General features: G+C 42.1%; 1 protein-coding gene across 5 annotated transcripts in view; it reads left to right on the forward strand.

Moving 5' to 3' along the window:
- The first annotated feature begins 10,580 nt into the window (after window positions 1-10,580).
- BTBD3 (BTB domain containing 3) overlaps window positions 10,581-23,646 on the forward strand; it is a 33,776-nt gene continuing 20,710 nt past the window's right edge. For 4 of the 5 annotated variants that reach the window (XM_055543404.1, XM_055543403.1, XM_055543406.1 and 1 more), the window contains exon 1: window positions 11,118-11,308. The gene's annotated coding sequence lies outside the window, so the exon portion shown is untranslated. Of the gene's footprint in view, window positions 10,692-11,117; window positions 11,309-23,646 lie in introns of those variants that run through there. The other variant, XM_055543405.1, reaches the window with a different exon arrangement.

Raw genomic sequence — 23,646 nt, forward strand, 5'->3', positions numbered from 1 at the left:
AAAAAGCAAAATGCTTGCTTGGGGAGGCCTTACAAATAGCCAAGTAAAGAAGAGAAGCTAAAGGCAAAGGATAAAAGGAAAGATATACCCATCTGAATGCAGAGTTTCAAAGAACAGGAAGGAGTGATAAGAAAGCCTTCCTCAGTGATCAATGCAAAAAATACAGGAAAACAACAGAATGGTAAAGACTAGAGATCTCTTCAAGAAAATTAGAGAAACCAAGGGAACATTTCATGCAAAGATGGGCCCAATAAAGGACAGAAACAGTATGGACCCAATAAGCAGAAGATATTAAGAGGAGGCAAAAATACACAGAAGAAGTATTAAAACAAAAAAAAAGATCTTCATGATCCAGATAACCATGATGGTGTGATCACTCACCTAGAGCCACACATCCTGGAATATGAAGTCAAGTGGGCCTTAGGAAGCATCATGACAAATAAAGCTAGCAGAGGTGATGGAATTCCAGTTGAGCTATTTCAAGTCCTAAAAGATGATGCTGTGAAAGTGCTTCATTCAATATGCCAGCAAATTTGGAAAACTCAGCAATGGCCACCTGACCTGCCTCTTGAGAAACCTGTATGCAGATCAGGAAGCAACAGAACTGGACATGGAACAACAGACTGGTTCCAAATAGGAAAAGGAGTACATTAAGGCTGTATATTGTCACCCTGCTTATTTAACTTATATGCAGAGTACATCATGAGAAATGTTGGGCTGGATGAAGCACAAGCTGGAGTCAAGATTGCTGGGAGAGATATCAATAACCTCAGACAAGTAGATGACACCACTTTTACGGCAGAAAGCAAAGAGGAACTGAAGAACCTCTTGATGAAAGTGAAGGAGAAGAGGGAAAAAGCTGGCTTAAAACTCCACACTCAAAAAATGAAGATTATGACACCCAGTCCCATCACTTCATGGCAAATAGATGGGGAAATAACAGAAACAGTGTCAGATTTTATTTTCTTGGGCTCCAAAATCACTGCAGATGGTGACTGCAGCCATGAAATTAAAAGATGCTTGCTCCTTGGAAGGAAAGCTGTGAAAAACCTAGACAGCATATTAAAAAGTAGAGACAGTACTTTGCCAACAAAGGGCTGTCTAGTCAAAGCCAGTTTTTCCAGAATTGATGCTTTTGAACTGTGGTGTTGGAGAAGACTCTTCAGAGTTCCTTGGATTGCAAGGAGATCAACCAGTCAATCTCAAAGGAAATCAGTGCTGGATTTTCATTGGAAGGACTGATGCTGAATCTGAAACTCCAATACTTTGGCCACCTCATGCACAGACCCTGATGCTGGGAGGGACTGGGGGCAGGAGGAGAAGAGGATGACAGAGGATGAGATGGCTGGATGGCATCACTGACTCGATGGACATGAGTTTGAGCAAGCTCCGGGAGTTGATGATGGACAGGGAAGTCTGGTGGTCTGCAATTCATGGGATTGCAAAGAGTCAGACACGACTGAATGACTGAACTGAATTGAACTGAGAGCAGAACCTCATTCTTTATGGTCTAGAGGAGAATCAGTGCATAATGATTCCAGTTCCCCCACCCACAGCACCGAGCTCCCGTTCAGTGTTTCACGTCACCATCAGTGTTTCCTTGGACCACCTCCAACGACACTACTTGCACTTAAATTCTGTTTGGAGGGCTTGGTTTCTGAGGAAAATCAATCCAAGACTGTCCAGTAGGATACAACTTCTTGCTATCACATTCCAGAATATTCCCAACTTACAAAGCTAACCTTGGAAGAATTAGACTCCTCAGGGCTTCTTCTATTCCAAGTTATTTGATCAGCAATAATACCTTTTCCAGCTTTATGGGGAGCTGCTCAGTAATAACCCTTTTGAGAATGGCAAACAGAGCAATATAAGTAGGTGGTGTTTTCTTCATCTATTTTTTGTCATTACTCATGTAGGCTTAGAATGTTGCATGGTAATTCACAGCTCCATGAACTGTAATTTACTCTTGTAAGGTTATAGTCTAGTAACAAACAACTTACAATGCCTGTTTAAAGAGAAAAAGGATAAAGTTTTCTATAGGACTCTGAACCTCCAAAGAAGCCAAGTAAGTAAACCCAGAGAAGGAAATGTACTTGCTTATATTTCTTAAAAACACAGCTCAGTCATATAACCAAGTGATAAAATCCAATGCCTTTTACTTTAAAGTCTGGTTTTAAGAAAATCTCTCTATATTACTCTTTAGCATGTTTTCCTGAAAATTCAATCAGAAATGATTTCATATGATGAATTGAGCCATTAAGTACAAATAAATACATTGGAAAACACACATGTGAATTACAAATGTTAAATGGATAACAGACAAGTAGGGAGTATTTATCAACACTGTATGTACATAAGCATTGGTTCACTTAATGATTTTGAAATCAGGTTAAGAATATTGATGAAATATAAAGCATTTGAAATATTTTTGGAACTCAATACAATGCACAGTCTTTTGAACATATTATATCAGTTTACTGATTGTTGGGCTGATCAAAGATTGTATTTGTTTTTGCTATTCATCTATAGAATCAATTTTAAAAAGAGGTTTTAAAAGTATAAACATGACTGAACCTCAAAGAAAAGTTCTATAAGACAGAAGGATACTAGCAACACTCAGAGAAAGAGAAATCCTATCTACAATAGGAAGAGCTATTCAACATTGCAATACCCAGAGCAGATTTATAAAAAACAAACAACAACAACATACCCTGCAGAGTAAGAGCAACTGGAAATACACAGAATCAAGTGTGATAAGACTAATCAAATAGGACCAAGGCATGGCAGATTGAATGAATCTGCCTGTATCCCCTCTGGGCTTGCCAGTGGCCTACTTTGACCAATGAAACAGTGTCAACTTCATGCAGTCAGATGCTTTAAAATGTGCCTTCATACTTTTAGTTTTTGGAAGGCCACCACTGCTCTGAGAACACACTGGGCTAGCCTGCTGGAAGATCAGAGACCACGAGGAACAGTGCTGGGTTATTCCAATTGTCCAATCTAGACCAACTAGCCTCCAGACACCCACCCTACCAGCTAAATCAGGATGCTTGAGATTGTTCAGGCAAGATTAGGCAAGCCTGGCCCAGAGCAGAATTGCAGAGCAGACTCAGAGGCTTGATGGAAGTATTGATAATAAAGGTTGTTGTTTTAAATTCACTAACTCTTAAAGTGGTTTGTTACTAAGCAGTATTAGAATATATCTGATATATGAAGTACAGATAATCAACAATCACGGAGTAGAAACCAGGAGGGGAAATATTTGTCATGAATGTTGGTTAGCTCTTATATTTTCAGTAGGAAGTTGGACACAAGAGTTAAACATATTAAATAAATGCAGATATCATAGAAAAATTTTGTGATTCCATTGTCAGAGGTGATTTCTCTATTAAGAGATTTGCTAAACAAACATAAAGTTAAAAATTCCAGGGAACAAATATAGAAATGTCATACTTCACAGTTCTCATTAAGAACTGAAGTTAAATCTTGACTGGAATTGTCCATGTTACAGCTGAGTTCATGTCCAGATAACCAAAACTTGAAATCTTATTAGCAACCATTAATTTTATTAAGAAATACTAGTGGACTTCCCTCAGAGAAGGCAATGGCACCCCACTCCAGTACTCTTGCCTGGAAAATCCCATGGACGGAGGAGCCTGGTAGGCTGCAATCCATGGGGTCGCTAAGAGTCAGACACGACTGAGCGACTTCACTTTCCATTTTCATGCATTGGAGAAGGAAATGGCAACCAACTCCAGGGTTCTTGCCTGGAGAATCCCAGGGACGGGGGAGCCTGGTGGGCTGCCGTCTATGGGGTCGCACAGAGTCAGACAGGACTGAAGCGACTTAGCAGCAGCAGCAGCAGTGGACTTCCCTGCTGGTACAGTGGATAAGAATCCATCTGCCGATGCAGGGGACATGAGATTGATCTCTAATCGGGGAAGATCCCATGTGCCACAGAGCAGCTAAACCCAGGCATTGCAACTACTGAAGCCTGCACGCCCTGGAGCCCATGCTCTGCAACAAGAGAAGCCATCACAAAGAGAAGCCCACACAGCAACCAGAGAGCAGACCCTTTCTCTGCTGTCCGAAAGCAGAGAAAGCCTGAAAGAAGCAACAAAGATCCAGTGCAGCCAAAAATAAATAAAATTTAAAAAAATACTAGTGGTGTACATGTGCCATATATGGCATATCACTAGTATGTTTCAGCATGATATTTAAATCCTATTGGTTTCAAGGACAATTGACACTGCTTTCATAACATTAAAGTTTTGATAATGCCTTAAATAAAACTTCTGCTGCTGCTGCTAAGTTGCTTCAGTCCTGTCCGACTCTGTGCGACCCCATAGACGGCAGCCCACCAGGCTCCCCCGTCCCTGGGATTCTCCAGGCAAGAACACTGGAGTGGGTTGCCATTTCCTTCTCCAATGCATGAAAGTGAAAAGTGAAAGTGAAGTCGCTCAGTTGTGTCCGACTCTAGCAACCCCATGGACTGCAGCCTACCAGGTTTCTCCGTCCATGGGATTTTCTAGGCAAAAGTACTGGAGTGGGGTGCCATTGCCTTTGTTGCATGTTAGAATCACCTGAATTTGTTTTTGAATTCCCAATGCCCAGCTGACACCCCAGAGCAAACACACTAGAATCATGGGACCATGACACACGTATCAACATCTTTTCATCTTTTCTCAGGTGATTCCACTGTGCAGCCACGTTTCAGAACCAATGACCAAGTCCTAGATCTTTGCTGTCCAGTTCTATGGCACCTAGTCACAGGCAGCTACTATCAAGGACTATTTGAAACTGTTGTCTGTATTAGGATGAGCTATAAGAGGAAAATATGAACCAGATTTTGAAGATGCAGTATGAAAACAAATGTAAAATAGGCCATTAATAAATTTTCTACATTTATTACATGATTAAATGATAATATTTTGAATATCTGGATTAAATAAAAGACATTATTAAAGTTAATTCACCTAGTCTTACTCTTTAAAATGCTACTGGAAAATTTTAATTTTCATTTGTAGCTCGAATATGTGGCTACCACGTCTTTCCATTAGACAGCGCTCACCTCGACTCTCCCACTAAACTAGAACATAAATAATTTTAATATTCATGTGACTTTACAAACTGTTGCTTAATGAAGTATGTGTTTACATTGCAAACTAGATATAATATTCTGTAGGCAGTTCATTTTTAAAGAAATAACCCTCTGTAACCCAGTCCTGGGTTTGCCACACGGTTTTTATCATTGCTTATACAAAATAATTTGTTGTTGTTTAGTTGCTAAGTCTGGAGAAGGAAATGGCAACCCACTCCAGTGTTCTTGCATGGAGAATCCCAGGGACCGGGGAGCCTGGTGAGCTGCCGTCTATGGGGTCGCACAGAGTCGGACACGACTGAAGCGACCTAGCAGCAGCAGCAGCAGCAGCAGCAGCTGCTAAGTCATGTCCAACTCTTTGTTACCCCATTGGCCATAGCCCACCAGACTCCTCTGTCCAAGGGACTTCCTAGGCAAGAATACTGAGTGAGTTGCCATTTCCTTCTCTAAGGGATCTTCCTGACCCAAGTATTGAACCTGCATCTCCTGCGTCTTCTGCACTGGCAGGCAGATTCTTTGCTACTGAGCCATCACAGGAGCCCTGATGGAAAGTTTACTTAGGATTTAAAATTACAAGTATAATTAAAATGTGCAAACTCATCATATTGAGAAGCTATGTGTCAATCAATGACATTTGTCAGTGGGATAAAATATTAAAAGGGAAGAGGAAGGTAGGATCTGAAAAAATAACAGCAAATGTGCCTGCTGGGCATTCTAATAAATTTTGATTTTTGATAATCAAATACTCTTATAGTAAGAAATAAGGTCACAGGTGGCTCAGTGGCAAAGAAGCTGCCTACCAATGCAGCAGACTTGGGTTCCATCCTTGGGTTGGGAAGATCCCCTGGAGAAGGAAATGGCAATTCACTCTAGTATTCTTGCCTGGGAAATCCCATGGACAGAGAAGCCTGGTGGGGTACAATCCATGGGGTCGCAAAAGAATTGGACATGACTGTTAGTGACTAAACAACATCGACAACAAGAAATAAGTATGCTGCAATTCTCTTTATTGAGTAGGCAACACTCAGGATATTAATCAAGTTGAATATTTTTAAAATAATAATTTTTAAAAATCACAGAAAAAAGACGCTGTGTATGAAACTGTAGTGTAGAGCTAATTGTGTTTTCAGCTAATTTTAAACCATTTAATGCCAGCACATTGCTTAAATTTGCAATGCACCATTCCAGGGTTGGTAATTTTTTTTAAAAATTAAAAAATTTGACTCAGCATGTATTTTTTAACTTATTTCACATCTCCTATTATTATCATTATTATTCATCAGATGATAATTAACATCCATGGCTGGAGGCCATTCCTTGTGATTTTATTAAAACTCTTCCTCTTCTAGTATAGAGTTTCCTTTAATCCCAGATTAATTTATTTCCCATTCACTGTGGTAAAGCCCCTGAAATGAATATATTCACAAATTCTTATGATAAAATTTAACATCCTGATTATTTAAAAATGACTAAAATTGCTGTGTATTTTCCCCAAAATCACTTGCTTTTGTCAGTCCTACAGTTGGCTTATTCTCATCCATGGTGGAATCTTTTATTCTCAGCCAAAAGGAAAAAGGAGGTCACATCATGGCAGCAGCTACAGGTAAACACGATGGCCATGTCTGGCCACCTGGTTCATAGTTTCCAACTCAATTATTCCCTGTCCTTTTAGGAACACCAATCCCCACCATTTGCTATTGTCATGTTCGTTTTTTATGTATTTTCCTCATAAATCTTCAGGAGGTCAGGGGAATTTACCTTAGGTTTGTTTTTGTTTTCTGTTTTTAACTCTAAATTAAATTCCCCTTTAAACAAAACAACAGCTTTGACATGAAAAGAAAGACAATGAGGAAAAGAGGAGCTTTCACCTCTGAATGGCTTGAAGAGGCCTGCCGCACCCTTTCTTATTATACCCTGTAAGCTCCGGAGTGAGTGAGTCAGGGGAATGAGAAGGTTATTTTATTTAATATTCATCACTTTGCTCAAAACGTTTTTAAAAGATACTCCTCTGTTCCACTGGTTTGCATCAAACCAAATTGTGCAAAACTGGGGCTCACAATGGAGGCAGGATGAAGAAAGGGAGCCCCCAGCATCAGCCTCCTGAACGAGGTGACAAATAGCTCAATCATCTATGTTCCTCCTGAGGCTCTTGCCACATTCTGCCTTAAATTACAGCTATGGTTACTCACAGGCTATTTGATCAGTTCCCCGAGGTCAGGAATGTTGCCTAGTATGTAATAAATGGCAATATTTGTAGATTAAATGGTATATCTTATCCATTTTTGCATGCTCCTAGTAGCTATAGGCTTGTCCCAAAAGGGATTCAATAAACACACTGATTGAGTGCTATATCACGTACCTACTCTGAGATTGGGAAGTATTTCCAGTGTAAACACTTTTAAGGTTTCTCCTTCCTAGTAGCCAGTAGAGTTAATTGAACTGGCACTTGAATTGAAATAAAATGCTCAGATGTGAATTCATGTCTTTGCTTTGCATGTCTGGTACAGTGATCTTTAGCTAATGACTCATTAGGCATTTACTTGCAAATAATTAAAATCTTCATATGTTATCACCTTTTAGGTGTATCACCTTTTTTGGTATATCACAGCTAGGGAGACCAAAATTTTGTTATCTCTTAAATCAATTTTTAAAATTTAATAATATTACCCAGGGAACTGAGAAAAATCTCACAGGCTCAATAGCCACCTTCTCTCCTCTTTTGGTTTTTACCTTTGGTATTCATTCAAAAGTAATAGTAGTTGCCATTTATTCAGACCCTAACATCTGCTGGGTTCTTTACTCATTTTTATTTAACTTTTCACAACAGTATAAATTAAAGATTATAATATCCACTTTTTAGATTCAGATGATAATTAACTTACATTATATTCATAACCACACAAGGTATATTAGTTAGGGTTCTTTAGAGGAACAGAACCAACTAGAGAGAGAGAAAAAGAGAGAGACTTATAAGGAATTGACTCATGTGATTGTGGAGGCTGACAAGTCCAAAATCTTCAGGGTGAGCGGGCATGCTGGAGGCCCAGGGAAGAGTTGCAGTTCAAGTCCAGAATTCTTTTTTTTTTTTTTTAAGGGAGTTCAGTCTTTTTCTGTTGTATAAGGCCCACCCACATTATGGAATGCAATCTGCTTGACTCAAAGTTCACTGACTTAAATGTCAATCTCACCTGAAAAAAACAACTTCACAAAAAAATGCAGACAATGTTTGACCAAATATCTGCGTATGGTGGTGGCCTAGCCAAAGAGACACATAAAATTAACCATCATACAAGGTAAATATTATGATGCCATGCTACTGCAGGGGAACAAAATTTGCCATCCCAAATGTCTCTTTGGTATGCAGATTTTTTTCAAACTGAAAACAACCAAACCCAAAAGACTCAGGAAGAAACTTTGACCTTCCCCATAACTGCAACAAATTTTAGTTAGGCACTTTCCTGGTGATCCAGTGGTTAGGACTCCACATTTCCAATGCAAGGGGTTTGGATTAGATACCTGGTTGGGGAACTAAGGTCCCACATGATGGGCAACGCAGTCAAAAAAAATTTTTTTTTTAATTATTTCAGATAAAAGGCATATTCCAGGAATAGCGCTATTACCAGAGACACCAGCCAAAAAAAAAAAAAAAAAAAAAAAAAAATGTGCCAAGGGTGGTAGGGGAATAGAGCTTACAGATCAGAGTCTACTCAGTGTCTTCTTGTCTCTGCGGGGCCTAGAAAACATTTATTTACCAATCATTTGCTTTTGCACCTTCATAAGAATTATCTTCTTCCCCTCTGAAGTCCCAGTCACAATTGGTAACACCTTTTGTCTTTACACTGAAGATATTTAAGGTGGGGTTTGAAGCATTTTGGTGAGTTACTCAGTTTTTTTGGCTTTCTCCCATGAATACATTATTAAACTTTTGTTTTGATTTTCTCCTGTTACTCTGTCTCAACCTAATTTTTAGACCAGCCAGAAGAAGGGTAGAGTGAAATTTCTTCCTCTCTGACATTACAAACGAATACAGTAAGCACTGAACAATTGCATAACATCCAACAGTGTGCTATTGAGGATCTGGAGTTTATAAAAGAACTTTTTGTTTTCCAAAATCCATTTATTTTTCATTTTGTATACTATCTCCCAAATTAATGTTGTTGTTTTTCAATTAAGAAGTATATTCTCCCAGGGCCAAATACATTTTAAAAGAAGTTTTTCATTTTGTATACTATCTCCCAAATTAATGTTGTTGTTTTTCAATTAAGAAGTATATTCTCCCAGGGCCAAATACATTTTAAAAGAAGTATCGGGTTGGCCAAAAATTTTGTTCGGGATTTTTTATCACATCTTACGAAAAACCCAAATGAACTTTTTGGCCAACCCAATATTTAGGGTTTGTAGCTGTATAGTTTGGAGAAGGCAATGGCACCCTACTCCAGTACTCTTGCCTGGAAAATCCCATGGACAGAGGAGTCTGGTGGGCTGCAGTCCATGGGGTTGCTAAGAGTCAGACACGACTGTGTGACTTCCCTTTCACTTTTCACTTTCATGCATTGGAGAAGGAAATGGCAACGCACTCCAGTGTTCTTGTCTGGAGAATCCCAGGGACAGGGTAGCCTGGTGGGCTGCCGTCTATGGGGTCGCACAGAGTCGGACACGACTGAAGCGACTTAGCAGCAGCAGCAGCTGTATATTTTAGAGGTCTAATTTATCCACTAATAAATATCTACCAAGGTTGATGATCAAGTCTAATGAAGTAGGTATTGTCATGAGAAATAGAGAGCTATTTCTCAAACAAGCAGTGACAAAAACTAGGCAGTGACAGAACAAGCAGTGACAAAAACTAGGGAATTCTCTCTTTCACAATCTCTGAAAACTTGTCCATGCATTCCCTGAGGCCAACACTTGCATTCAGGACCCTACTATTTCAATAGCATTTCATGTCTGGTTTTCAGTTTATGTTCCAAAATTCGGCATTAATCAGACCCCCACACTACCGGACCCTTCTCCCCGACATCTCTAGTAGTTATCAATTGTCTACAGAAAAAAGCTGAAAATTTGAAGTGAAGCATCAACAGTCTTTTCCAAAGGAGCATTAATTGCCTTTCTAGCCACCGTTTTTGCCCTTCACTATGAACAAGACATTCAGGTTCAATTTTGGCCCCAAGAAAAGTTCATGTATTATTTGATTTTGTGTGTATGTGTGTGTGTGATTTCTGCCTTTGCATTGACCCAGGTAATCTTATCTTCTGACTCCATCTCTTTCCCCTCTAGGCTTCTCAAAGTTTTCTCAAGACCCCAGCCAGTGGCAATTCTCATTCCCCAAATTGCTTAAGTGTCGTTAAGGTTTGCAGGTTCAGGTACTGGGTAATACTCTGGCCACCTGAGGCGAAGAACTGACTCATTTGAAAAGACCCTGATGCTGGGAAAGACTGAGGGCAGGAGGAGAAGGGGACGACAGAGGATGAGATGGTTGGATGGCATCACTGACTCAATGGACATGAGTTTGGGTGGACTCCGGAGTTGGTGATGGACAGGGAGGCCTGGCGTGCTGCGGTTCATGGGGTCGCAAAGAGTTGGACACGACTGAGTGAGTGAACTGAACTTAATCTCTATTTATGCGCTTTTCTCATCTGGTCAAAGAGAGGGCTGGAACCAGTATCCGAAAAGGAATCCCAAAGCCAAATGCAATAGGCTCCCCATGACCTGAGTATGTCCCACGTTCTGCACGAAGGCTCTACCAATGTAGGTGCTCAATAAATATTTAACACCTTAATTGACAAATGACACCGAGTAAAAGTCTGCAGCCTGTGGGATAAGGGCGAGCTTGCCTCTCCGTGAAGGGTGCCTTTCGGCGTTCGTCCACCGGCCTAGGTTTCACTGGTCCTGGGTCAGCGCCCGCCGCCACCAGGGCAGGGGCAGGCAGGGCAGTGCGCATGCCCGGTGTCCAGGGGCGCCTCGGAGCGCGCAGACCGCTCGGCCCCGCCCCCGGAGCTCGGGCGCGCGCACTCCTCGGTCCCGCCCCCCGCGCTCGGGCGCGCGCGCGGTCCCGCGGAGCGTACCCTGCGTGCGGGTCCCCGCCGAGCCCGCCGGGCGCCGCATCCCCGAGAGCCCTGGTCGGGGCCTGAGCAGCGGCCCCGGGCCCGGGCGGCGAGCGGAGTGCGGTGCGCACGGCGGCGCCGCCTGCGGAGACGGGACCGGCGCGCGGTGAGTGAGGGCGCCGCGGGCGGGCGGGCGCCTCCGCGCGTGCGCAGCGCCGGGCCGCCGAGCTGGGGCGCGCGCCCGACCGCGGGCCGCAGGGGCCGAGCGCGGTGGGTCGGGGCCGGGCTGCGGGCGGGGCGTGGGGGCTGCGGCTGGCGTTGTGGGGGGCACCGGCTCTTGGGGCGCGGGCCGCGGAGGCGGCTTCCGGACGGGCTCCCCGGGACGGCGCCTGTCCCTTGCTGGTCCCGGCGTCCGGCCCGGGGCAGGGCCCGCTGCAGCCCGGGATCCCGGGGAAGGCCGAGGCGAGCCCCCCAGGGTCCTGCCGGGCGCTCGGGCGCCCTTCGCGAGCGCGACCCCGGGAGGCGGCCGCGGTCCGGGAGGGGCCGCCGGGCCGTCGGGCAGGTGGTGGCCGCGCCCCCAGCCTGGGAGTCGAGGGCTGAGCGCGAGCAAACTTCCCCGGAGTGACTGTCCCCGGGCGCCGGGGGTCCAGGGGGCCGACACCCGCCTTCGGCCTCCCCGGGGGCTGCGGGGCCCAGGCGTACGCTGCTGGGCTTCTTCGAGTTCGGTTTCCTTGTGGTCCTGCAGCTCGTCCTCCAAGTTCTGAGCGGTGTTCACGGCCCATTCGCTCTTGAGATAGATGTGTTTTAGAAGGGGTGCTTGGGAAAAAGAGACTTATATTGCCTGGTCTTGTTATCTCAAAGAAAGTATTGTTGGCATGCCGGGGGACCTATTTATCAAGAAACCTATTGTCCTGTGTGCGCTTGAAGAAAGCAGTTAATTTCTATTATACGTGAAAGACATTGTGCTTTCTTTCCCCCCTTCGCTCTCTCTCTTTCATCCTTTGATTTAAATACTCGGCCGGGACGAAAGCGTCACCGGGGAGTTTTAAAACTCTAGGGCTCAAAACTGCAGCCAATTAAAACGAAGTATGTAAAGTTCCCTCAGTGATTCCAGCAGTGCAGCAGAGTTTGGGAAACACCGGTTTAATATAAGAAAGAAGTTTTAGTTTTGATATTCCGCTGAGATGAAACGCTAGCTTCGTTCTCCATATGCAGGAACTCACAAAGAGTAGCTTGTTCCCCGCCAGGGGACGGAGGGAAGCGTCTCTAAAGGTTCAAACTTTGGCTAAACACGACTCCGGCGTCCAGGCATTGTTCTAACTACTGCGTTGAATTTCTTAGTAGTAAGGCCACCCTCTCTGACCGCTGCCTTGGCTGCTTCCAACTCGCTCTCAGCCTCCCTCCCCACCCTTCCCCAGCTCCCCCTTTTTAGCCATCCATCTCACAACCTCTGGGAGGATCCCCTCCCCCAATAAGTTCTGACTCTCTGGGGGGGGGGGGGTGAGATGCGGGTTACCATAGCAACGGGTCTTCCAGGGGAAGTGGGCGGGTCTACCTTTGCTTTGCTGAATAGGACGCTTCCTTTTCTAAAGAGTTTGAATTTCCGTTTTCTTGGCCTTGGCTCAGGTAAAGGTGTGTTCACACAGTCCCAGTTTTTCTTTTTAAGTGATTACAGAATTATTTATCAATGCTGTTGTAGGGAGTGACAATACGAGCAGCTCTGCTGTTCTCCCCTGAAGAGATTCTCTTCACCAATCTCTGCACTAAGAACTTGTGTAACAAAGTTGTAAAAGAGATGAAAAGCACCTTTAAAAAAAAAAAAAAAACCACCTTGATTTTCCTTTGGGGCACACGCATCTTCGAAGGGTAAGCGTCATTTTTCTAAAGTCTGAAGACATACTTAAGAAGTTTTAAAAGTGAAATATAACCCTACATCCTTGCCAAAACCTTTGCTAGTTTGTGACCAGATAGCATTGTCAGCTTGTAAATTGTTTAATTCCTAGAAAGTTCTTTGCCATGATTCTTTGCAAAAAGTTAGACCACTTGTAATGTTATACTTTAAAATAACGAAGGAAAGGCACAGTTCTACAGATTCACCCACTCCTTCCCTTCCCCAACACACACATATCCAAAGACAGGTTTGTTTGTTTTTTTTTTAATGTTCGTTCTTTTATGCACAAAACAGTTATTCCCTCCCCAACTCATTCCAGTTTATTTTGCAAGGAACTCTTAAAATTGTTCATGTAAAATAGTTTAGACGTGTCTTCAGGCTTGTTTGTGTTTTGAAATCTTTAAATTTTGCTGTGTAGATGATCAGAATTTGATCAGTCAATCCAAAATACTTATGGTAGTACAGAGATTTCCAGCATGTATTAGGGATTGAAGAAGTTTTCTCTACTCTGGTGTTATGTGCTAGTTAACTTTTGGACTATCAAGCAAATTCTGTAAGACTGATTTTCCCCATTTTACTCTCAGCAAAGAAAAATAGTGGAAAACGCTTTGATTTGATAGACCTTGTAGTTCAGCAGTAATGCTGTGCAGCTAAGGCGGTAACTTCTCACCTAATGTTCAGTTCAGTTCTGTCGCTCAGTCATGTCCGACTCTTTGCGACCCCATGAATCACAGCATGCCAGGCCTCCCTGTCCATCACCAACTCCCGGAGTTCACTCAAACTCATGTCCATCGAATTGGTGATGCCATCCAGCCATCTCATCCTCTGTCTCCCCATCCATCTTTCTCCTCCTGCCTTCAGTCTTTCCCAGAATCAGGGTCTTTTCCAATGAGTCAACTCTTTGCATGAGGTGGCCAAAGAATTGGAGTTTCAGCTTCAGCATCAGTCCTTCCAGTGAACACCCAAGACTGATCTCCTTTAGGGTGGACTGGTTGGATCTCCTTGCAGTCCAAGGGACTCTCAAGAATCTTCTCCAGCACCACAGTTCAAAAGCATCAATTCTTCGGCGCTCAGCTTTCTTCACCTAATCTTAAGGACATAAAAATCACAGCAATATCATCCAGAAATAAACAGCTGTACATGGCATGATATGCTTCCATTTGTCCCATTTTATTTGTCTGCATAGATACACTTTTAAGCAAAATTGGTAGTTTAATTTCATTTGTAGTTTTAAATATTGCCCCTTTGCTAATATATCACAGACATTTCTTGTGCCCTTAAATCGTCCTCAAAAGTAAAATTTTAAATGATGGATATGTCAAAGTTTGTTTAACTAGGTTTCTCTTGTTTGACATATTCCATTTTTAGTGTTTGGGAATATGATATTAAACTCTAGTTGCAAATCTTGGCCTTTTCCAATTAAGTGACCTTAAATACCTAATTATTTGATTGTGCTTCCTTTATGCATAGAATGGGGGTAATAATTGTGCCTGCAACATAGAGTTTTGGAGCAATGGAATGAACCAAATAGAGCAAGGTCTTCAGCAGAGTCTGGGAGAGGAGGTAGGTAGAAAGTAATAGACACACAGGTCGAGCTGGGGTAAAGGCACTTGTCTGAAAGCCTCAAGTCTGTGACGCCTCAGGCTAGATTTATAGCAGAACTCCTGGGGCAAAGGTGACTCCTTTATAACTCTTGAGGCCTGTTGCCAAATTGCTTATACCAGGACACATTGATTCCCTTACATGCCGGATGGCCTTCCTGTAGTGTCAGCACTCCAGTGTTTAATCTTTCCTAATTTGCAGGAAAAACGTGGCCTTATTTTAATTCATATTATTTTGGTAGCTAGTGAAATTAGTAATTTGCTTTTTATTCGTTCATTTGCCTTTTGAGAGTTGTCTGTTCAGGTACTTTGCCCATTTTATTCTTAATTGATTAAAATCATTTAATAAAATCATTTAAAAAATGATTTTAAAACGTCTGTTTAATATATATTAGATTTGTACAATGGCTTCCCTGGTGTCTCAGTTGGTAAAGAATCTGCCTGCAACGAGGGAGATCTTCCCTGGGTTGGGAAGATCCCTTTGAGGAGCGCATGGCAACCCATTCTAGTATTCTTACCTGGAGAATCCCCATGGACAGAGGAATCTGGCAGGCTACAGTCCATGGGATCACAGTCGGACACGGCTAAGTGACTTAGCAGAGTACAGGTTTGCACATTTAATTTTCTGTTAGCACATGGGTGTGAACTGTCTTCCAGCACTCTCTCCTCCTGAGTCAGCCCTGTCTACCAGCAGATCTGTTAGACAGTCCACCCTTTCTTCACTGGGTTGTGGTCTTCCATTTTATATTTTAAGATCTTGACTAACTTTTGCGTCTGATTCTGTTTTAGGTCTTACTCATCAGTGATTGATCTCTAATCTTAATCAATGCTAAATCTTTTTAATTGTACATTTAGAGTATATGGAAATATCTGCTAGAGGAAGTCACATTATTCTTTTAAAAATCCTACTTACAGACATCTGTCCTTTCAGATAAAGATGATCTTATTATCTTGATAGTAGTACATGCATGTAATTAAATCTAAGAGTACTGAAATACTTAAAATAAGTGGCCATCTCTCCATCCCCTCAGGCTCCTCAGTGGCAGCCTTTAGGCTCTTGATGGGTTTTTTGAGTTTTTCACTGGGGCCACAAGTACGATCTCTTCCTCTTGGGCTAGTCAGAAGCTGGTCCTCCGGTGACACCCTGTGCTGGGGAGAGGGTCCAGCTGCCAGTGATCCTGAGTCCTCTGGCTGGAGTCTTAGCATCCTCTTCACTTTGGGAAAGGTTCTGGTGCTCTCGCAGTCTGAAGACTTAATCAGGTCCAGTCTGTTAGGGTCTGGGACTGTGGGCCAGAACTCCACAGTGCGAAGGTGGGAAGGGCGTCCAGGAAGTCGGGCTTAGTTTACCCCACCTTGACCCTTTCTCCTCCAGTCTTGGAGCCAACTGGAGTGCTGCTCAGCTCTCCTCACGGGCAGTGGGGCATCTCACTCGCAGGTCTGCTGAGTTGCTGTTTGTCTGTCTGCTTTCCACTTTCGTGATTTTGTTGTCATTTTCACTACACATCTTTATATGCTTGATGCGTGTCTTCTGGAAAGATCTCTTTACTGACATCTATGTGGCATGTAGAAAGAGGATGTTTGAATGCTTGGTGTTTTGTTAAACATGCCATCTTAACCTGGAAGCCCCTGCAGATGAATCCTTAGAACTGAGAAGTATCCAGTGATTTTGGTTCTTTGACAAGGACCATCTTGTATACATAGAGTAGTCTGTTTTCCTGAAGGGATGTGAAAAGTTACACAGACTTGTCTGTTAGCGGAGGTGTTTTGTTTGCTTGCTTAATCTTTATTAAGTCCTAACGTTTCTTGTTAGGGTTCTCTTAGGTATTTATGTTTTTGTTGCTGTTGTGAAAGGTTCATCAAGTTGGCTATTGTTGGTATAAGATGGTTGTTGATTTTGTTCTTTGTATTATACCTGGCTCTTATTCTAAGAGCTTTCCAGTTTATTTTTTGGGGGTTCCTAGTTATATAATCAGTTGTATATAGTGACACTTGTATCTACTTCTTTCTAATAATTATACCTTTTATTTTGGTTTTATGGCAGACTGCTCTAGTGTTAGCCTTCTGTAATATTATAAAATACTTCTGGAACATTATCAAATAGTAATGGCAATAATGTGCAAACTTTTGTTCTTTAATAGGAAAAAAAGTAGTACAGTATTGGCTTTTGTTTATCATAATTTCTCATCAGGACAGAGAAAATCTATCCTTTTATTTCCAATTTACCTAGAGGTTTTTTTTTTGTTTTTGTTTTTGTTTTTTTTAAAGAGATAGGACTCATTTGAAAAGACCCTGATGCTGGGAAAGATTGAGCTCAGGAGGAGAAGGGGACGAGGATGAGATGGTTGGATGGCATCACCGACTCAGTGGGCATGAGTCTCAGTAAACTCCGGGAGTTGGTGATGGACAGGGAGGCCTGGCGTGCTGCAGTCCATGGGGTCACGGATAGTTGGATAGGACTGAGCGACTGAACTGAACTGAGGAATGGAATATTAGCAGATTACTGTTAGCAGCTACAGTTATCTCTAGTATTTCTTAACAAATCTACTGACTTGAGTCCCAAATATTAAACTGGAGTAAATCCTTCCCTTTTGAATAGTTCTTTAGAAAAATAAATTCTGTTCGTGACGAAACTAAAACGTAACGTCATATTCGGGGCTTCGCGGTGTCTTGGTGGTAAAGAATCCGGCTGCCAGCGCAGGAGAGGGGCGGGTTCGATTCCTGGTCCCGGAAGGTTTCCAAATGCTGCTGAGCCGCTAAGCCTTTGTGTCGCAACTCCTGAAGCCCGCGCGCCCTGAACCCTGTGCTCCTCAACCAGAGAAGCCCGTGCGCGGCCGCGCGGGAGGATCCTTCGTTCGCTGCAGCTGGAGAAAGCCCGTGCAGCAGCAGAGACCAAAGTAAAAACAAATACATAATTATAATTATGTAATTATTATAAAATAATACATTATTTTAAAAATCTTTAAAAAAGATAACGTATTTAATACAATACTCATGTCTTCTAGGATGGGGGCTGAGTGGGATTTTTCCAGGGATTTTTCAAAAGAAAATATTGCAAATTGCAACAGTCATCTCTCATCTTTATCTCTTGGCAGCATTTGATATAATTGGTCATTCCCGTTTTCATTTGACGTTCTTCATTTGATTTTGAGGACACCACCGTCTCCTGCTTTTCCTTTTGTAGCACTGACTTTTCAGTCATTTTTAAATTTTAATGTGTGCTTTTTTTCCCCCCCACAGAGCCTGTTAATTTGGAGTGCTTAGGGCTCAGTTTTTGTAGGAATTCTATCACAAACAATTGTAAGATTTTAATAAAATACCATGCAGCTTCTTAAGACTCTCAGTGTATACTTCCAGCTGGGGTGGCACTCTTAAACTCCTGACGTGTGTTATCCATCTACTTTCTTGACTTGAATATGTAAAAGATACTTCACTTTTAAAGACTAAAGCAGAATTTCTGATCTTCCTCTGCAAACCTGTCCTTCCTGTAGCCTGTCCCAGTTTCTGTGTTGGGGTAGTTCCATTTTTCAGGTTATTTAAGTCAGAAACCTTGAAATCATCCTGACTCTTCTCTTTCTCTCCCACTCTACATCCAGGCTGTTAGCAGATCCTGCTGGTTTATCTTCCAGATGTTTCCACAATCCTGTCCTCAGAATAAACCCAGGAGCTCAGCCCATTTTCCCACCTGTACTGCAAGCGCCTTCCTGCAGGTCTCTAGCACCTCCTGCCTGGGTGGTTTCAGTGGCCTCTCCTTTCACTGTCCTGACTTCCCTTTAGTATGTTATCAGCCTAACAGCTGGAGTGATCTTTTTAATACATAGGTCTGATATGCTTCAGATTCTTCACCTGGTTTCCATGTCCCTCAGAGTAAAAGTCAGAGTCTCATGATGGTTCACAAAGCCCAGTGCATTCTCTTTCCCCCACTGTGACCTCCCCTCCAGTCCTTTCCCTGGAATGGAATGCTCTCCATCCAGCCAGCCTTCCCTCCTGACTGACCCTGGAACCCTGCAGGCACATTCCCCCTTGAGATCTTTGTGCAGGGTGTTCACTCTGCCTGTGTCCCTCTGCACTTTCAGGTCTTCACTAAACTACAGTCTCAGCAGTGATGTCCCTGCTGTTTACAGCTGCAAACTACGCCTTGTGTCCTTCGTGGAATGCATTATGTTTCCTTTTTTTTGTAGCATCTAAATTACTATATGACTTATTTATTATTTTTGGTGAATCTCCCTGTCCTTGCTAGGCAATAAGTTCCATGTGGCCAAGTATTTTTATGTCTGTTCATTAATGTGTCTCAAGTGTCTGATACACAGAATGTAGTCAGTAAAATTTTTCTGAATAAATGAATATAGTCTACTTTATTTTTTTCCAGTGTCTTTCTTATAAAGCAGGGTAGTTGTATAGCATCTTTGGATCCAACACTGGTGATTTAGCATCCCCCCAGCAAAACAGAAGTTGCAGAACATGTATAATTCATAATGAAGATAATAATACAGAGAGTGGTTATGAGGATTAAATAGGGTACTGTCTGTAAAGTGCTGAACCCTGCCAGAGTGTAGGAACAGGCCACTTAACTGTCAGAAAGCCTTAGCCAATTGCATTAATTCACATCTGAATGATGTGAATTAAATTCTAGAATCTGCTGTCTTTGGCTTTCAGTTTTTAACCAATGGGGTGAGGAACATTTCAGAATAAAGGGGCCTGCTATCCCTGGTGAGTATCAGCGATCTACGGTTTGTTTACTCTCTAACCCATCTCAGAATGGGATGCAGCCACTTGTTTTCTCTTTTCTGTGTTTTCTTGCTGTTCAGACATCTCCCCATCTCTAAGCCCATCTCTCTCCCCATCTTTAAGTCCTTTTTCCTCCAATGTTCTAGCTGAAATAAGTCCTTATATAAGATGGTTTTGAAGTCCTTCAGAGCCACAGAGAAGCACGTAGTTGAACATGGTATTAAATCCACAAAATCAAAGGCAGTCAGGCCTTGGCCCTCAGTTTCCCCGACGAGCGTGCGTTGTGGCCATCCCTGCAGCAGAGCAGTCATTTACAGTTCTGCGTACAGTCTCTTAGTCTCTTTGCTGTGCTTCAAATATCAGTGCATCTCAGAAACGTCAGACTCTCTCTCTTTCTATAGGGCACGAAATGTTCGTGTGTTTTATACTGTTGGAATTGCTGTGCAATTAAGTGGTGTCATGTACCAGAAGAAGATGATTTTAGGGATCATGTCGGCAGCCAAAGAACAGACAATAAACCAAAACCATGATGTGTGTCATCTCTAGAAATGCATAAACCCAGTACCAGTGAGGTAAACACAAATATGAACATTTGCTTCAATTTCTAAATTGTTTCCTACAAAACATATCTAGTTCCTTATTTTTTTTTTAATCTTAATTTTTCAGTAATAGTAATGTGAGCAGGGTAGGTCCCCATATTTAGAAGGTGTAAACATTTTAGCCATGATTACCATACATATTAGAAATAAAATGTCATAAGCACCACTGTTCTGAATGCATCACTTGATGAATTTGTGTTGTCTTTGAAGTTCCGATCATTGTGTTTCGTTAGAACAAAGATTCATTCTTTAAGAGTTATCATTGTTACAGTTTATTTTATTTTGAACTCTTAAAACAGTCAGTGCTGTGGGCCAAGGTTGAATGGAAAGCACTGCTTTTCTGCTGTTGAATTACAAAATACCCCTTAGTTTAGGCTGTTAATGGATAGCCCACTTGGAAAGCACACCTTGCTTTTTACAGTTACACACCTGGGCTGAGGACCTGGGCAAGTACAATGTTTGTTTTCTTTGTGAAGATTTTCTTTTTAATTGCCACCTTTTCTTGTATCCGCCAGTTTTTTAGAAGTGGTGATTTTGCCTGTCCGGCACCAGCAAACACACCTACTCTGTAGCAAGGGGCTGGTTTTGGCCATCAGCCGTTATACTGTGAGCCTCTGCAAAGACAAGGGCTTACACCTAGACCATCGCCTACTTTCATACCTGTGTTCATGGGATGTGTAGTGGCAAGTCAAGTGTAGTAGTCAAACTCCATCTAGATATGTTCCTGGGAAATGACCTATATTCCTAGAAAGTTGAGAAAATAATAAAATTCTTGACTAGGGTTACAGTAAGCCTCTCTTCTTAAAATAATGTTAACGTCCACATTGAAAGTGTGAGAAGCTGCTCCCCTTGCAGGTTCAGATACCCAATAGCTGTTCTGGCTGTTGCTTCCTCTCTGGCACAGCCCTTGCCCATCTCCAGCCCCGTGTAATACACCCACTTTGTGCACCCCAGGTTCCCCGCCCCCCTCTCCCCTGGTCTCTTCCCTCACTCCTCCTGCAGCCTCAGGAGATAAGCTGAAGAGCTAGAAGCTGGCCTGGCTGCAGGAGTGGGTCTCTGGCGGCCGACTCCCCACCCCTCCCTCCTCTGGAGGATTTCAGCACATACTAGTAAACGCTGGAGAATGCCTTTATGGGAATGAGTAGATTTTCTAGTTAATGTAACACTATTGAACAAGTCTTTCTTTGGAACTATGGGATCAGCCCATGTGTACGTGAGACTCTGAGCTATGTTGTTAGCTGCTTTCCCCTGTCCGTGCCAGGAAGGATGCCTCAAAATGCCAGAGTTGGGCCTGGACTCCGGGACAGCACACAGCTCCCGACACATCTCAAAATCCTCACTAGATCGCCATGTACTCGACCAGGAGGGTGTCGATTAGAGATGTCAAAACCTAATGGTGTTTGGATTGGGCTATAGGAAAATCAGATTCTCGAGATCAGATCAATCTGTATTTTGATTTTCTAGTCTTTCTTTAATAATAATTAATTACTGAATGTAAGGTAGGTAGGAGAATCACAAACCTACTGACACAACCTCTAAAATCTTTTGAGAAAGTGAACACCAGCTCTTTAAGGAAAGGCAGATTTTAAATGAAAAGTCACAGCTGGTAGATATATTCCCTTTGTTTGGACTTCTGCAGAGTCCTAACCTAAACTTTATTTCCATCGCACTGTTTTCAATTATTTAATATAGAGGAATATTTTGATACTACATAAACCACAATTAAAATGGTGTGTTGGAAGTGGAGGCAGTTTCTGTCTAATGTATCTTTAAATGAAGGCAAATGTGAACAAATTCTCCTAAATGTTGGCAACCATGTTACTACTTCTCATTTTCCCGTAACAGAGAGCAAACTATCAGAAACTTGCTTCTTTCTTGCTCGTTTATGTGATGCTACTGGAGATAATAGTCTACTCAAAGCTCATTTAAATTTTTTTCTTAAGATCTTTGAAGAAGATGTCTATATCTTGCAGCTTGCATTTGAATTTTCTGAGGACGGGACAAAGTTAAGGTGCCAACCAATGTAATAAAACATGGAATTTTAGCTCCTTGACTGCTGTTAATTTTTTGTGACAGAGATTGTCATTTTCTCATGTCTTCCATTCTGTCTTCCATTCTGTCTACCTAATAGTTGAGAATTATGCTCTGGGAATTATTATTTTCTGGAAGAGTAGAACCAAAAAACAGGTATGTGTAAAACCCTGGCCCTGATCACTTAAAGTTTTTTTTTTTCTTTTTTTTAGGAATCTTCACTAAAACTGCTAATAGCTTACCACAATTACACTTAGAAATCCAAACTCCTTATGTCAAGTGGGCATCAATGGTTCTTATACTTTTTGACTTCAGGATTCTTATACTTTTGAATATTTCAAGAAACCCAGAGAGCTTTTGTTTATGTAATATTTACTGAAATAGAAATGAAAACAAAGAAAAAATTTAAATATTTGTTTAAAAAGAAATGTTTTGATTGAAGCTTATGAAGAAAATATGGCCTCACACAGATAGCAGCTGAGCATTTTAATAGTCTTTTGAGATAATTGTGGATATTCTGTGATACCTCATTGAAACTTGAATGACAATTTCTTAAAAGTTGATTGCTGTGTGGAAATCAACTGATGAAACCATCAGTGAACTTTCTGTATTACTCTTATACTAAAATCCACTGGTTTGCTGTATACTTTGAATGAACCTTTTACCAACATGCATGATTCTTTAATGTAATTGCAGTACTATTAGAAAATATTGGTTCACTGAGTTATACGAATCTTTAAAATGTTGACATGTTTCTTTATACAGTGTTAAAAAACTAATGTCACCAACCGTTAATCAGAAACGGTCTTTAAGAAGTTGGTGACAGTCTTGGGAGGCTATCAAGCTCTACATAGTGGCACAATCAAGAATTCCAAAATTCCAACTTTTGCTCGAAGGTTTGCATTTTTTCGTTTGCAATAAATAGTCAGCTCATTGCATTCATTTTTAAGAAATGTCTTCTAAATACCTGAGTGTGAATAAGCATATTTTGCATATTTTCTCAAGTGCATTGGTGTTCCATGAACTAAGTGGCTGGTTCAGTTCTCACACAATTTTTTTTTTTTCCCATGCCAACCATTCTGTTTCAGTTTCACCAGAAGTGCTTTAAGCATACTTTCCACTTCATCACATAAAATGTTAAGAAAATGTATACTCAAGGATTGAGATTTAATAAAATCAAAAGTTTTTACTGCTGCATCTCCCAGAGATTCCCCGTGAGATGGTCCATTGATTATGGCAAAAGAACACACAGTGGCTAATCTGCCTTCACACAAGCTGTTTCATCACAGTTCCTAAGTCCCCCAAGTATGAGTTGGGGAGGCATGGGAAGTCAAGACCACTTGACATGCCTTTCGGTGATGTTCACTCTGGCTGCTGAGGGTCCACTGGAGTGACCATCCAGGTTTAGGAACCAGCAACTTCAGCTTGAAAGGGAAGAAGAGCCCCCGAGCCTGGTGGTAGACCCGGGCTTATGTGTTTGAAGCCCCCTTTTCCGTTTGGGGCAGAAGGCAGGGCTTCTGGGGATGCGTCACCATGCCAGTATCACAGGGCGGTTTCAGAGGGCTTCAGTACCTGTGTCAGTTACCTTCTGAACCAGTGCAGTTCAGACCTGCTTAAAATACTTAGTATGTTAACACACACACACTTGAACCAACAG

This window comes from Bubalus kerabau, chromosome 13 (genome assembly GCF_029407905.1).
Source record: "Bubalus kerabau isolate K-KA32 ecotype Philippines breed swamp buffalo chromosome 13, PCC_UOA_SB_1v2, whole genome shotgun sequence".
Lineage (NCBI taxonomy): Eukaryota > Metazoa > Chordata > Mammalia > Artiodactyla > Bovidae > Bubalus > Bubalus kerabau.